The sequence below is a fragment of the Furipterus horrens genome, unplaced genomic scaffold (assembly GCF_987537825.1).
Source record: "Furipterus horrens unplaced genomic scaffold, mFurHor1.1.pri manual_scaffold_6, whole genome shotgun sequence".
In the NCBI taxonomy this organism is placed as follows: domain Eukaryota; kingdom Metazoa; phylum Chordata; class Mammalia; order Chiroptera; family Furipteridae; genus Furipterus; species Furipterus horrens.
Window position 1 is genome coordinate 148,808,299 of NW_028327176.1, and position 16,271 is coordinate 148,824,569.

Sequence of the window (16,271 nt, forward strand, 5' to 3'; positions counted from 1 at the left end):
TTCCTTTCAATATACCTTCCATTGTTGGAAGAGAAATGTGGTCATATATCATCTTTTATACCATGTCCTCAAAACTAGTGTTTCTCATTATCTGTAATGTTTTCCTTTATAATACACTATGTTCACATGTATTCTCTCTTCCCTTCGAAAGGTCCTACCTACCCATTTTGAAAGGAAATTTCAGAAAATCATTTTCTCTGCATTTCCCTTCTCAGTTTTTTCTATATAAAGTTTTCAAGGACTATTAGAGGGGAACAAATAAAATCTAGAAAAGAGAAGGAGAGGACAGGACTATGAAGTCAGCACAGTATTGTGTTCACCCAATGCTGAGAGACCCAGAACAATTTGCCTTGCTTTAGAAACAAATTATTCATAGAATTGGCTCAGCTGACGTAGGTAGGATCCTGAAGTTTCTCTTGTTTATGTTGAATTTGTTGTCTTCCCATGTTTTGATAATGCTGAACTGGTTATTTTTTTATTACTCTGATTATATGTTTTACTGAGCATTTGTGTAAAGATAATACCTTAGTTTTATAATCTTGTGGCAATATAAATTATTGATGATAAATAATTCACTTCTTACATTTTCCCTGCAATAATCATCTTTTCATTGCAGTTTTAGGGTCATGCATAAAAGTGGCTTCAACAGAACTGAACCATGAAACAACATTTTGAACAAATTGCATTTATTTGCTCACCTCTAGTCCAATCTAAAATATGACTTTTTTTACCAAAGCAGAGTAAAGATTTGAAAATGTATTCTCTATTTTCAAAGGTATAAACACATTTCACCCTACAACTTAATATTATTGAACATAGATAAACTCAGATTGTCCAGATACTCTCCAAAGCAAATCTGAACTATACCTTTAATTAATCACAATTTCTGATTCATTGTGATGTTTTAAGCTAACACAATTGTTTCTTTCAAGAGATAATTCTGATGAAATACATGTATTTAAAAGTAAGTGCAGAGGACTTCCAGTCAAGATGGAGGAGGCCTAGACTGACACGCTGTGTTTCCCTCCACAACTAAGGAGGAATAAAACTATACCTCAAAACTAGAGACAACCAGAAAATAGAGCTGCATGGAAGTCCAACAAACAAAGATATAAATAAGAAATACTCATCCAGACAGGTAGGAGGGGCAGAGATGGGGCGTAGAGGACACAGTGTGGTCACGGTAGAAGCGGCAATGGCAGGCTGGCAGAAAGCACAGTCAAACATTTAACAAAGTCAAAAGGGACACCTGGGAAGCACTCCCAGTCCCAGACCAAACTGCGCAGCTAAGGTTCCAGCGCCAGGGACAATAAAGCCTCATTGATCCTGACTGTGCAAACCAGTGGGGGTTGGGGTGAGAAAGAAACTGCCAGTCTTTCAGCAGAGTCCACTTGTTTAAAGGGCCCTCACGATCCTAGACCATCCGCAGACCAACCCACTCCAGGAACAATGGCCAAGGCAACAGCTAGAGAGGTGCCAGGCCCATACAGAATTGGGAGAAGTGCCTGGAAAAGGGGTAAGTGCTGAGCAAGCAGCATTGTTCCCTTTCAGACCCCTCTCCTACATACAATGCCAAAATGTGGTGAAACGGGTTGCCCTGTACTGATGAATACCTAAGGCTCCTCCCCTTACAACATAGCACGTGCAAGAGCTCTACCTAAGACACAGAAGCAAACAAACATAGGAGCCTGTCAAGATGAGGCAACAGAGAAGTATGGCCCAAAAGAGGGAATGGATCAAGGTTCCAGTGGGAGAACTAAGCGATGAGGAGATAGCCAACCTAACAGATACAGAGTTAAAAACTCTGGTGATAAAGATGCTCACAAACTTGACAGATATGCTGAAGTACGGCCAACGCATAAGGGAAGAAGTGAAATCTATGTTAAATAAAACGAAGGAAAATCCACACAACACCAGTGGTGAAGGGAACGCAACCAGGGTTCAAATCAACAATTTGGAACATAGGAAGAAAAAAACAGTCAACCAGTACAAAATGAGGAAACAAAAATTGAAAAAAATGAGAGGCTTAGGAACCTCTGGAACAACTTTACATGTGCCAACATCTGAACCATAGGGGTGCTGGAATGAGAAGAGGAAAAGCAAGAAATTGAAAGCTTATGTGAGAAAATAATGAAGGAAAACTCCTCAAATTTGGTGAAGGAAATAGACATACAAGTCCAGGAAGCACAGAGAGCCCCAAACAAGCTAGATCCAAAGAGGACCACACCAAGACACATTATAATTAAAATGCCAAAGGTTCAAGATAAAGAGAGAATCTTAAAAGCAGCAAGAGAAAAGCAGAGAGTTATCTACAAAGAGGTTCCTATAAGACCATCAGCTGATTTCTCAAAAGAAGTATTTGAGGTGATGAAAGGCAAGAACTTACAACCAAGACAACTATATCCAGCAAAGTTATCATTTAAAATGGAAGGGCAGATAAAGTGCTTCCCAGACAAGGTAAAGCTAAAGGAGTTCATTATCCCCAAGCTATTATTATATGAAATGTGAAAGGGACTTACTTAGGAAAAAGAAAATCAAAATTATGAACATTAAAATGACAACAAACTCACAACTATCAACAACTGAATCTAAAATTTAAAGGCAATATCCAACTAAGCAAACTAGAATAGGAACAGAATCATAGGTATGGGGATCATTCGGAGGGTTGTCAGCTGGGAGGGGGAAGGGGTAGAAATTGGGTAAAGGCGCAGGCATGAAGAAGTATAATTGGTTGATACAAAATAGACAGGGGGGAGTTAAGAATAATATAGGAAAGGATGAAGTCAAAGAACATATATGCATGACCCGTGGACATAAACTAAGGGGGGGTAGGATTGCTGTAGGGAAGGGGGGTACTGGGCAGAAGGGAGCAAAGGGGGAAAAAAATAAGACTACTGTAACAACATAATCAATAAGATATACTTAAAATAATAATAAAAGTTAAAAAAGAAAAGTAAGTGCATAAGGTAGAACCAGAGCTACAATCATATTTTATTCTAGTAGTACATGTTAAAAGACATTTTTGCATTGTCTTTATATGTGTTTGCAAATAAATATTTTAATCAATTTCATTTTAATTGCCAGGTATATATTTCCTCTCAAGTGTAGAAAACCTGACTATTTTTAGGTTCCTCTTAATAATTTGCTTTTTCCTTAGAGTGAATTTTTCCTTCACTGCAAGTCATTCTTGTACTACTGGTGTTGACTTACCTTTATATATACCAAAAAACATTTGTACAACCATAATCAATGTTATTTAATTTTCCGACTAATGGAATTAGCCTCAAAAAAACTAGAAAGAATTGATTATTAAATGGGTACATACACGTTTTCCAGTCTTTTTTCCTTCCCCTCACTTTATAATAACCTCCACTGCCATAGCCTAGCAAATCATCTTTAATGTTAAACCCCTATTACTTAGTCTCAGTCAGGATTTTCTTCCATTAAAAACTAAATCTCTTCTGATATAAATTAACCAAATTTTTATTTGTCTTTAACACATATGAAAAGTAACCCCATCATAATGACAACAGTAACATCAACAAAGTAACATTTCTACAATATTTGTGATTGACAAAAAAGCTTCCACAACATGTTTTCAGTTGCAACTGCCAATCATAGCCCTCATGTGGGAACCTTGACTGGATGAAAGGTACTAAACAATTGCAGTTCTTTCATGCCCTAGACCCCTGAGGCCCTTAGGACCCAGTGAAATCCCGTTCTCACACTTGGAGAGAATGTGAAGGGAGGTGTGTGTGTTAGAAAGACGTTAGGAGGACTTGTTTATGCTCTACTCTGAAACCATGAAAACAATGTTAAGAGGAGATGAGTTCTGTGGCTTTCCTTTCGTATTGGGAGCACGTTTGTATTTTGGCTCCTCACTTTTCTTGAGTATGTTGGACTTATCAATACCTATTGTTATTCAATCCCTACTTTCATGATTACAAAGCTGAAAATGTATTGTACTAAAGCAAGTTGTCAATGATAAATCAACAAACTCGGGTCATTTCTTTATGAATTAATTTTATGCATCACCAACACATCTAAATTACGTAGTTAAAAAATAATGATTGACATTGCAAAGTAAGTCATAAAATAGCACTTAGTGAAATTTCTCACTCAGATTGAGCTATAACCTGGAAGAGTTGCCATAAGTAAACAGAAGAGTTCACTCTGGGCAATTTATTTCAAAGATAAAGATATCTGAGTAAGAAGGAAAAAATATTCTCAGTAGAGGTTAGAACTTCAGGAAAAACTATAGTCATCTTGTTGAAAAGCTAATATTTCTGGGTCCTGAAGCTTATAAAATTGAGGGCTCCTAATTAAGAAAAAGAAAAGACAATTAGATACAAAAGTTAATATTTATGATGGACTTTGGGTGACAATGATGTGTCGATGTAGGTTCATCAGTTGTAACAAATATACCACTCTGGTGGGGGATGTTGATAATGGGGGAGTCTAGGCATGAGTGGGGGCAGAGTACATGAGAAATCTCTGTACCTCCCACTTCTTTTTTCTGTGAACCCAAATCTCTAAAAAATAAATCCTACTAAAAAAAGTTAATATTTATAATTATTGAAAGTGCTATACATTTACATTTTACAGACAGAAGAATTCTGATAAATTCTATTTTGCATGATTTCCATCCACATTTTTTAATATGATATATTTGTAATTGTATACCCTGCATATTGAGTATATTTCTACTAAAAGAGATCTTCCTTTTTGTCAAGGCTGAATGAGAACCGAATCCTCTGCTTTCAATTTTAACATCTAATGAGTAGAAGAATTTTCCACAGAGTAGTTTCTGACTCCATACATTTCAAAAAATGTTTCTCCTCCACTACCTACACACTTCAGGTGCCAGGCCTAGTGAGACACAGTCATATCTTGAATCAAGATGTATCACTCTTTCATATTTCAATGCTGGGTTAGTTCACCACAGCAAAGTGGAAGTAGAGGGCATATTCCTCGAAGTGGTAATAACTATACATGTAATAACTGTAAACCACATAAAAATATCACCAACTCCAAAATGAATGTAACTCCCAACCTCCAGATATACAGATTGTTATAAAAAAGAAATTCAGTCATTCAACATTAAACATTCACTGAGTTCACACACACTATTAGCCAGTGTGGGGAATACAAGAACATATAAGACAGGGTCTCTGACCTCCAGAAATTCACCTACAATCTAATGAGGAGAACAAATTATTTTAGTAAGTGACAAAACCCAAAGAGGGAATTGATAAATGTTATAAGAGATATAAATACAAAATTTTTTGCAAATTTAGAGAAAAGGGTCCTTCCCTTTGACCAAGAGAATCAGAAGCCCTCAAGGAAGGGATGGCGTTTGAGCTAGATCTTGATACTTAGATAGAAATTAAAGAAAAAAAATTCAGGTGGAATCATCTCAGAGCACATTTGGAAAATAGCTTGAAGTCCAGTGTGGCTGTGACTGGGAATAACAGATAGGAAAATACTTTTAAGTCAAGCTTCCAGGTTGTAGGCTACACAGTAGCAATATTTTCTTTAAAATGAGCTTTATTAAAGGAGTACAAGAGTGGGGGACATTGCAATCAATTATGAATTCCTAAAAAGAGAGAGAGGGGAAATGGTTTTAACTGTCATGGTTTAAGTACAATATGTTCCTTCAGGAAACAAGAAGGTGAACTAAGCCACACTTTCTGCTATTTCCTTGTTTCTCATTTACCCAGAATATAGTTTCCACTCTAGGATGTCAACCAAAATTCTTAGGATCTAATACAAAACTTATGTCCCCAGAAAGACACAGCTTACCTCATTTTGCTTGCTCCTATATTTCAAATCCTGTCCCACTCTCTCTTCCAATCCTCTTTTCCCACCTCTGTCCTGCCTCACATATGTTTCTTTCTTTCTCCTCCTCATCCCCCTCCTCCTTCTTTTAACATTCTATTTTGACATAATTATAGATTGACAAGAAGTTGCAAAAATAGTAGAAAGAGGACCCATGTACTCTTCCCTCAGTCTCCTCTGATGGTAGCACCTATTATTTTTAATTGATTGATTTTAAAGAGAAAGAGAGAGAGGAAGTGAGGAGGGAAAGAAAAACATTGATTTGTTTTATTTATTTATTTAGTTATTCAGTTATTTATTTACTTTTTTAAGGGAGAAGTCAAATGGAGGATTGAAGTCTCCCTTCTTAGAAAAAAAGGGTTACTCTATCTTTATTGCCTCCCCCACTCTTCCTTTCTTATTTTTTAATTGAATTTATTGGGGTGGCATTGGTTAATAAAATTATTTATATACATTCATTGGTTGATTTTGTATGTGCCCTGACTGGGGATTCAACCATTAACCTTGGCATGTTGGGATAATGCACTAACCAACTGAGCAACCCAGCCAAGACCTTTCTTTTTTCAATATTATTTTGTTTTAGTTTCAAGTGTACAGTATAGTGGTTAGACAATCATACTTTACAAAGTGATCCCCCAAATATTTCAAGTAACTGCACTAGCACCATACATAGTTATTGCAATATTATTAACTATATTTATCATGCTGTACTTTACATCCACGCCAATGGTAACATCTTACATAACTATAGTACAATCTCAAAATCAGGAAATTGACACTGGTACAATCCATAGACTTTATTCAGATTTCACGTGTGTATTTGTGTGTCATATGATCCTTCTAAAGCCTATAAGAGCCCTGGCTGGGTATCACAGTTGGTTAGAGCATCGTCCTGATATGTCAAGGTTGGGGGTTTTATCTCCAGTCAGGGCACATACAGGAGTCAACCAATAAATACATAAATAAGTGGAACAACAAATCGATGTTTCTCTCTCTCTCTCCCTCCCCCACCTCACTCTCCAATCAATAAATTTTAAAAATTCATTAATAAAGCTAAAAGATTTTATAACTTTGCTCAAAATTCTCACTCAGAGCAAAAGCCAAGGGATTGGATCTACAAGGTTTTAAGTCATCTTCCTACCCCCTCCCTCTCTAAGTCCATTGCTACCACTTCCCCCTCATTATATCACTCCAGCCATACTGGCTTCCTTATTGTTCTTGGGGCCTTTGCACACAGTGAGTCCCTCTCCCTGAAATATTCTTCTCCCAGCTCTCCCCATGGTACTCTTCCTCTCTTCATTCAGGTCTCTTTTCAAATGTTACTTCTTCAGAGAGACCTTTCCTGATCTCTTCATAATGTAGCATCCTCCTTCATTTTTCTATCTCCTTATTTTCTTTTCTTTTTTTTTTCAGAATATTTGTCACCAGATGATATATTCTACATTAATTTGTTTATTTATTGAGTTTCTTCCTCCACTAGAATGAAACTCCACAAAATTAGAGTCTTGTTTTGTTTATTGTTGTACCCCAGGTGCCTAGAATAGTATCTGGCCTAAAGGGGCAAATTAAATTACTTTTTGAATGAGTGAATATTCATTTATACTGTCATACTGAATTTTCTGATGTATCATTTTATAATTGTTTTAAAACTTGTCACATTCTATATATTCTATCCCCTTACCATAGATGCCAGGTGGATTCACTTTGTTACAATCTCAGAAACTGGATTTTTTGCTTAAACTTGAGCAAAAATCTGGTCAGAATCATTCATTTAAAACAAGTTTCACTGACTCTTTTTTTTTCCTTTTCTCCTTCCCCTTGTTTCTCCTCATTTTCGCTGATTCACACTATAAAACATCCAAAGATAATGATGATGGGAAATAGAGTATGTCATGGGATTTTTGCATTTGCATAGAGAAGTTTAAGGTATGTATAGGTGTGTTCAGATGGTAGAGCTTGGGTCCCAGCCATGGCCTGTTTGCAGAGGAGGCTGCAAAAGTGAGTTTAGTGTTTTTATCTTTTGTGATGAGATGTCTGAATGTCCTGCCTCATAAGGTGGGAGGACCCCAAACTTTGGAAGGACTGCAGATGCCACTAAGAATGTTAATGGTCCATAGTAACTGGGCAGTTAAATGATGAGATCCTCTAGCCATTACTTCATGGGCTGCAGATGGCATCTGGCTGAAACTCTTCATTGAAAATGGAAAATATGAGAAGTTTGACTTCTCTGTTGCTGAGATTGTAGCAATCCCACCCCCAGCAAAGACTAGAGCTGAGTAACTTCGGAAACAAGGAAAAGCTTCCATGGCAACCTGGACCAGGGCAAGCAGCTGGGGTGGAGACCTGCTTTGTTGCTGGGCTGCAGAAGGGTGAGTGACTATGGTCACGATGGGGTCCCCAGCTCTCATGGCTCACTCAGATTGGCCCAGACTCAGAGCTGTCACCCTGGAGCTGGTTGATAGTTGGCCAAGATGCTTCAGCATCAGCTGTCATTCCATTCCACTGAAAGCACATTGATATGGCCATTCCGGCCAACACCGACTCATCAGATCAAGGGAGGGAAACTTGGACATACAGGCTGACTAGATTCAGCCTTCGTTTTAATTTCTAATTCACTGGAAAAGTTAGCAAGAAACTGACCATAAGTGTTAAATAAATGAATAAACTTGCCGAATAGGTTAAGTTATTGCCTCGCTTTAATGGATAGCAGGACCATGTCCTTCAACATTCTTTGCATTGTCAGGTGGGGAACTTATTTAAAGAACCCCTCTGGTGTAGTAGTTCTCAAGCTTTAGTTGCAGGAGAATCACCTGGAAGGCTTGTTAAAACTCACAGAGTGCTGGGCACCACCCTCAGAGTTTCTGCTTCAGGCAGTGCAGGGTGGCCTGAAAATCTGCATTTCTTTCAAGTTGTCAGGTGACGCTGACGCTGCCAGTCTGGGAACCACACTGCTCTAGTGAATCGTTTTTGTTGCATAACCACTCTCTAAATTATCTGTTTGTCATATATTGAGTTCACTGAAGCAAAGTATATTGTACCGGTTGGATGTGTGTCAATGTAATTTGTGTAGAAGCAGGAGGTCAAAAGTCAGGAATTAGGGGTGACAGACATTCAGCTCGCAAATTCCTTCCACCAGCCACTCTGGTGCTCCTGTTCAGTTATTTAACCACTCGTTTGTTTACCAGAGACCCTGCGCCAAGAGCTGTGCTGGGATGTAGATTACAGTCAGTCTGAGTATTTTATAAGAAAACATTTCCCCCCAAAAAGGGCTTCTGTCATGAGTGGCACACCTAGGACAGCTTAATCGCTCTACATGCAGAATCAACATCAAGAGATTTCGGAAGCACAGGTTTTTGGTATTTGGGCAGGTGATGATCGTTGGTCCTGGCACCACCCCATCACCCCCAAAAAAGAAAACATTTCCCTTCAGAAAGCTGTAGAAGGATGCTGAGATCATTTTTCTGTGCTTTTAAAATCATTTGGTTTCTGATGAATGTAGATCGGTTGCCCTTCCAGAAACAGGAAGATGACAAACACAGGCAACTGCTGTAGGTTTTAGAGTCCCTAATCCACTGGTTTTTGAAAGCACGACCTTCCAAACCTCCCCCATGAGGAGGAACAGAACACCTGGGTGCTGGTTAAAAGTACAGCTCCCAGGCCTTTGGTGAGTCTGACCAGTGAGTTGGGGATGGTGCCTGGTTGTTGTATCTTAAGCAGTTACTCCAAGTGAATCTTAAAATCAAAGAAGAATGCGAAATTCTGTTTTAAATTATCTCTGGATCCAACATAGACTCCAGAATTACATTAACTGAAAGAAGAAAGTACGTATTCTCAATAGTTCAGTGGTCCTCAAACTTTGCCGCATATAGGAATTACTTGAGGAACTCATAAAATTTCAAGTGCCAAGGCCATTCTCTATACCAATTATACCAGAGTTTTCCTCTTGACCTCCCCCTATGATTTCAATGGGCAGCCAAATTATAGAACCAGTATATTTATGTAAGTTAAATAATTTTTCACTTGAAGCACCTTTCACAGTCTCTTCCCATTGTAGTTGCCTCCATCCCACTTATTAGTGGGGACAGGTGAGATCTCTTCATGTGACCTCCAGGGTTTTTGATCTGCTAAGGCCAGCAGCCTATTAGCTTTTGAAAGCTCTTTACTATATCAACTCACCCAAAGCTCTGTGGCTTCAGGAATTCTGCTCAAAGCTCTATAGAGTAGTGTCTCTCAAACTTTAATGTGCATTTGATTCCCTTGGGGATCTTACTAAAATGAAGGTCCTTACTCACGAAGTCTGGGGTGGGATCTGTGCCTGCACACTTCTAACAAGCTCCAAGTGATGCTTCTGCTGAGGAAGGATGCTTATTGTATCTATAGATCTTCCCCTAAATCTTGTGTCAATAGATAAAAACAGCAATAGTCTATAGCTACAGCAAATCCTCTAAGCAGAAGGGCATGTGACTGTAACTCTTCTGTAGGCAGGATGCTATAAAGCCTGTGAAGCATCGTAAAAGGCAGGATTGGAAAGAATTGTAGATCACACCAATGAGATAGACTTGAGATGAACTAAAAAATGTATATAACAACATAGTATTGAAGATGTGGCTAGAGGGTAGGTGGAGGAAAGCAGGGTACCATAGGAAATTAGAGCTTGGGCTTCCAGATCAGCTTAACTTCACAACCTGGCTCTACTCCTTACCACCTATATGACCTTAGGCAAATGGCTTAATTTCATCTGTAAAGTGGGAATAACTTTTTGTATGTGTGCTTAGTAAATGAAAGGTGCCCAGTGTTGTAGTAGTTTGTGGAACAGAGACACAGAGGCAATACCAGCAGGCAGAATGAGTGATCAGCAATGAACAGAGGACCATAGCTCGCTCAGGCTATCAGCAAAGACTAGCAGTCGAATCGTTTCTTTTACTGGGTTACAGAAGTTACTAAAAATAGAATGAATAGGACGTATGTGTATAGAATACATTCCTTACGTGATTATGGAGCAACATAGCTTCTGCGGATAGATTAAACATTAAACTATTGTGCCTACAATACTAAACTACATTTTATCTAAAAACTACAAAGCAAGGTAATAAGTGACAAGGGTCCATTCCACCTCAGATGTTATCACTATGGGAAAGGAGACACTGTCCCTTAGGACCCCTTTGTTCTCAGGAGCCTGTGACCTGGCCACCAGGAGCCGCATGCAGCTGCTGGCGTCAGACTCGTTTGCAAGTTCTTGCAGGCTGAGTCACAGGCCACCTGGATGGTAGGGATTGTATGCAAGCCCCCCGGCGGATGCCATCTGGCTTTCCTCTTCAGCCCAGCCTAGGGCCTGGCAACAGTAGGTCCTCAATAAATGAGGACTAATCATATATATTCATATACAATGTCACTTATACTAGTGTCTGGGACTTCGCCAGGTGTAGTAGGTTCATTCATCCAATCTTGATGGCTCTCCAACCCTGGTTGGCAGGCTGCAGAAAATCGAGCCTCATGCAGAAGTTGTGCAAATAACCCTGGGGTGCTCTCTTGTGTGCCCACTTTGGACTTGCTCATTGCTCTCTGCCATGGCTAAGATACAGCAGGCTCAGATACAGCAGAGCCCAGAGAGACCACGCCCAGCCCTCACCACCACTGTCGCCACTGCCTAAATGCTACAGCCTTTACATCTGCTTGGAATCCATGCCTCTGCTCTTGCAAGAAGAAAATGCACTAGTATCCCTTTGTTGTTTGTTTAGGATTTGGTGATGGCAGGAGAGTATTCTCTGAAGTGGGGGTGGAGCTAGGGGAGCCAGTGGAGAAGTTCAAAGGAAGGATTCTTGAGCGCTACCGACTCACAGAACCTTCAGTTCACACACATAGGCATTTTCTCCAAGAGCACACAAATCAAGTGGAAGTTCCCGGGTCAACCCCCACTCTTCGCAGAACTGCTCACCACCAGCTAGCTCCTGGAGGCTAAAGCCCCATTGCTGATAACAGAAATATTTGCTGACTACTTTACATCCATCAGCTCATCGCATTCTCAAACAGCCCTAGGAAGTATGTACTAGACCTGCATGCATTTTTCACATGAGAAAGCTTAGAGAGGTTAAGAAATATGCCTGGGGCCACACAGGCAGTAAGCAGTGGAGGCACCTTTGGAATCCAGGCAGTCTAACTCCGGGACAGAGAAGTTCCTCTTTGCATCAGCTCCCTATCCTGCTCCCTGTGTGACTTCTCTTCCTTACCAATGTGCTCTTCTGGAATCCTGGCTTCTATCTGGGACCCCCTCCCCCAGTCAATCAAACATATCTGTCTATGTGTTAACCCCAGTTGTGGACAGGGTTCAAGGGTTTTACCCACAGGCCTCTCAGTTCTGATGTGTGCGGTAAAAGCAAGTAGCTACAAGGTGAAGAGGGTCATCAGACTCCACTGTCCTTGAAGAGTGACCTTCAGACCCTGTGTAGTCATCTTAAGAAACCCGTGTGTCTCCTAGGAACTGCACTGTGACTGTCTTGAGAGCTAAGGATCTGGTCTCACTGTCAGAGAGTAAATGCCTCTTCCCTGTGTTAACTAAGAGGAATGGGCAGCCCGGAGGGCTCCTCCCTAATTCCTGAGTGTGTGTGAGGGTGTGTCAGCCCAGGACAGTGAGGACAGGGGGAAAATGGAGAAGGAAGAAACCTGTGGGTGAGTGGAATCAAAGATACACAAAAAAGTGGTAATTTGAAGATTTAAGCTGTTTAAAACTCTAATAATTAATGTAGTTATAAATATCTTGGCAAAAAAAATACTTTGCAGAATTTATGATCCCAATATATAAAAGTACAAAACTTTAAAAACATGGGACTTAAAGTGACCTCGGGCAAGTCACTACTTTTCACTTCACAGTTGTGTGTTTTTGTCTAAGAATGATAAGTTTTCACACCTTAGCTCCCTCACAGGGATGCCACAGGAGGTCAAATCAGACATTAAAATAGTTATAATTACTTATATTTGCATAACACTTTAATCACCCACAAAGCACTTCTGCATATATTATTCCATTTGCATGAAAGAGCTTTGAAACATTACAAAGTGCTATAAAAGGACAACTGGGTTTGAATACCAGTTCCATCTCTCTCTACTTCAATATTCTCATCAGTAAAATGAGTATAATAGTAGCATCTACTTCATAGGTTGTTGAGAGAATTTAAAAATGTGCACATATGAAGCTGTCAGCTCAGTGCCTACATAAAAGAAATACACAGCGAAAATCACTTTGTTCAGGTCTCTTATGTAAATATCCCCTCATAAAGGCCTTCCCAGGCTTCTCTATCTAACATAGTGCCTCCCTCTACCATCCCTTCCTAGACTCTGCCCTTCTTTATTTTTCTGAGTGACGCTTAGCACTATGTGATGTATTGACTTGTTTGCTTACTGCCTGCCTCCCCTATTAGAATAGAATCTCCACGAAGACAGAGATTTTGTCTGTCTTGTTTCTCTGTGTCCCCAGCATCTAGACCATAGTAGGTACTCAGTAAATATCTGTGAAGTGAATGAGGTAACTGTTAGAATTGTTACTGTTGTCATACATAGGGCCCCTCCCTTACCTTGCCTGTTCTGATACAGCTCCATGCCTGGGACAACTCTGCTTTAGGATTGAGTCCCACCCTCTTTTTTTTTTAACAACAGGTTCATTGAGATATGATTCACGTACTATGAAATTCATCCTATTAAAGTATACAATTCAGTGATTTTTTTTTGTATATTCACAGAGTTGTACAACCATCACCAATATCTAATCTCAAAATACTTCATCACCCCCCCAAAACCCTGCACCCAGTACCAGCCATTCCTCCTTCTCCCACATCTCCCTCTCATCTGTGGCATCCATGAACCTACTTTCTGTCTCTATAGATTTGCTTTTTATAGATATGTCATATTCATAGAATCATATAACATGTGGTCTTTTGTAACTAGCCTCTTTCAATTCAAGGTTCATACATGTTGTAACATGTATCAATACTTCATTCCTTTTTATGACTCAATATTATTCCAGGATATGGACATTCCATATTTTGTTTATTCAGTCATTAGTTGATAGACATATGGGTTGTTTCTACCATTTGACTGAATGCTCCTATGAGTGCTTGTGTACAGGTTTTTGTGTGGATGTGTGTTTTCAATTCTCCTGGGTATATACCTAGGAGTAGAATTGGTAGGTCATATAAAAACTCTGTTTAACATTTTGAGGAATTGCCAAACTGTTTTCTCAAAGTGGCTGCACCATTTACAATCCTTTCAGCAATGTATAAGGGTCACAATTTCTTCACATCCTCATCAACATTTGTTAATTGTCTTTTTTATTTTAGCCATCCTAGTGGCATAAACTGGTATCTAATTATGGTTTTGATTTGCATGTCCCTAATGACTAATGACATTGATCATCTTGTCCTATGTGCACTGGCCATGTGTAGGTCCTCTTTAGAGATATATCTATCCAACTCCTTTGCTCTTTTTACAGTTGGGTTATTTGTCTTTTTATTATTGAGTTGTAAAGTTCTTTATATAACTCTGGTAAAAGTCTCATATCAGATACTTGTATATGACTTACAAGTATTTTCTCTCATTCTATGGATGGACTTTGACAAAGTACAGTTTGTTTATTTTCAATCCACTTTTGAAATTTCTTCTTTTTTTTAAATCCTCATCTGAGGATATGTTTATTGATTTTTTTAGAGAGACAGGAAGGGAGGGATAGAGGGAGGGAGGGGCGAGAGAGAGAGGGAAAGATCAACATGAGAGAGGAACATCAATCAGTTGCCTCTCGTACGCACCCCAATCAAGGATCAAACCCACAGCCTAGGTATGTTCCCTGACCGAGAACCTAGCCTGCAACCTTTTGGTGTACAGGATGATGGTCCAACCAGCTGAGCCATCTAGCCAAGGCTGAAATTCTTCTTTATAATATCAGAGATTATTTTCCTTTGTCCTTTTGCCCCTAGAGTCAGCAAGGCTTCATTCCTCATGAGCATCATAGCACCAGCTTGGAGCTTTGAATCAGCCTCTTTCTCATCTTCGGTGCCATGGCATGTGTTGTTTCCTTACTTGGAATTCCATCTCTGCCCCCATTCCATCAGCCTAATCAGGTTTTTCCTGCCCTTCAAGACTTAGCTCAGACATTTTCTCCTCCTCTTGTGGGGGTCCCTAGGTATCCTCCCAGAGAGGGAGCCAGGGCCCCATTTCCTACCACAGATGGAATGCAGCTCTGTCTTTCTTCACGGAAGCCATCAAAGAAAGGAATTTTGTATTGTTGTCTTTTTCATTGGAGAATGGAGTCTAAACAGGTCTGCATTTGAATTTCAGTCCTATGATTAACTGTACAAATTTGGACAATGTGATATTTCTGATCCTCCATCATTTTTTAAATTGGAAATAATGTGTAAGCATAGGGCTATTGAAAGATGGAAGATATAATAACAAACTATTTAGCTTGGTGGTTTCTCAATCATGTTTTTAGCATTATGGCTTTTTTAAAACATGGGAGCTAAGAGTGAGGTATACATTAAGTTCTCAATGAATGAATGTTAGTTTTATTATTTTCTAAATCCAATTCCAATAATGGATGCTCCATTGCAAAGAGAACCACATCTCCTGTGTGGGCACCCCAACTATATTCCTATTAAAGTTTCTTTAAGCATCTGATAAAAATAATCAACCATCCCCCGCCCACCCCCCCAGCAAAGGGACTTTACCCAACAGTTTGTGTAAGATTTGGGTGGGATTCCTAAACACCTGAAGCTCATCATGGGCCCAAGGACTAAAGGTTAAGTACTCTTGTTTTAGATGTTCACAGCCAGTGCCGCCTACTCAGTCCTCTTAAAAATGAGCAACTCTTACTAGACTATTTAACAATTCTACTCCTTGGGAGGGTAATCTTAAGGAGAAAAATCGTGATTCAAGGAAAATCGCAATGCTCAGTGGTAGACTGTAAAGTAGTGCAGCCAATTGTCTTTAAAGTTTATCCTCATTTAAAGTTTGTTTTCATTTGAAAGTTAAACTAGGTCTGTGACATCATCAAAGATGCTTAATTTACAGGCAAGAAGAATGTCAAATGCCTTGCAACTGGATGTCTTTCCAATAAGACAGTCTTACAGACTTAGAGAGACTGGTTTGTGGGTTATATTGTGTAAATTAACATGTGTGTTCTGTTTTCATAGAGCATAAGCCTATGATCTCATTACCTTAGTGATTGTCTGTATGTATAGACCTCACTTAATCCTGTCTGCATCTCTGCCTCCTGAGACTCAACTGTTTGGCTGAACTAAGTGACTGGGTTGGTAAAATATGGGGTGGTCTGTGGGCTTCACTTTAAAACTGGTTTCTCTTTTCTATCCTAAAGGCTTGGACAGAAAGGGCCCAGAGGTCTGAGAGGGGGGAAACCTAAAATATCCCCCTCAGCCCAAACTAAGTAT

At 39.5% G+C, this 16,271-nt stretch overlaps 1 non-coding gene across 1 annotated transcript; it reads left to right on the forward strand.

The window, feature by feature from the left end:
- The first annotated feature begins 9,099 nt into the window (after positions 1 to 9,099).
- Positions 9,100 to 9,236, forward strand: LOC150007575 (U11 spliceosomal RNA). The gene has a single exon (XR_016512196.1). It is a non-coding gene; the product is annotated as a U11 spliceosomal RNA (small nuclear RNA).
- Positions 9,237 to 16,271: the final 7,035 nt, after the last annotated feature.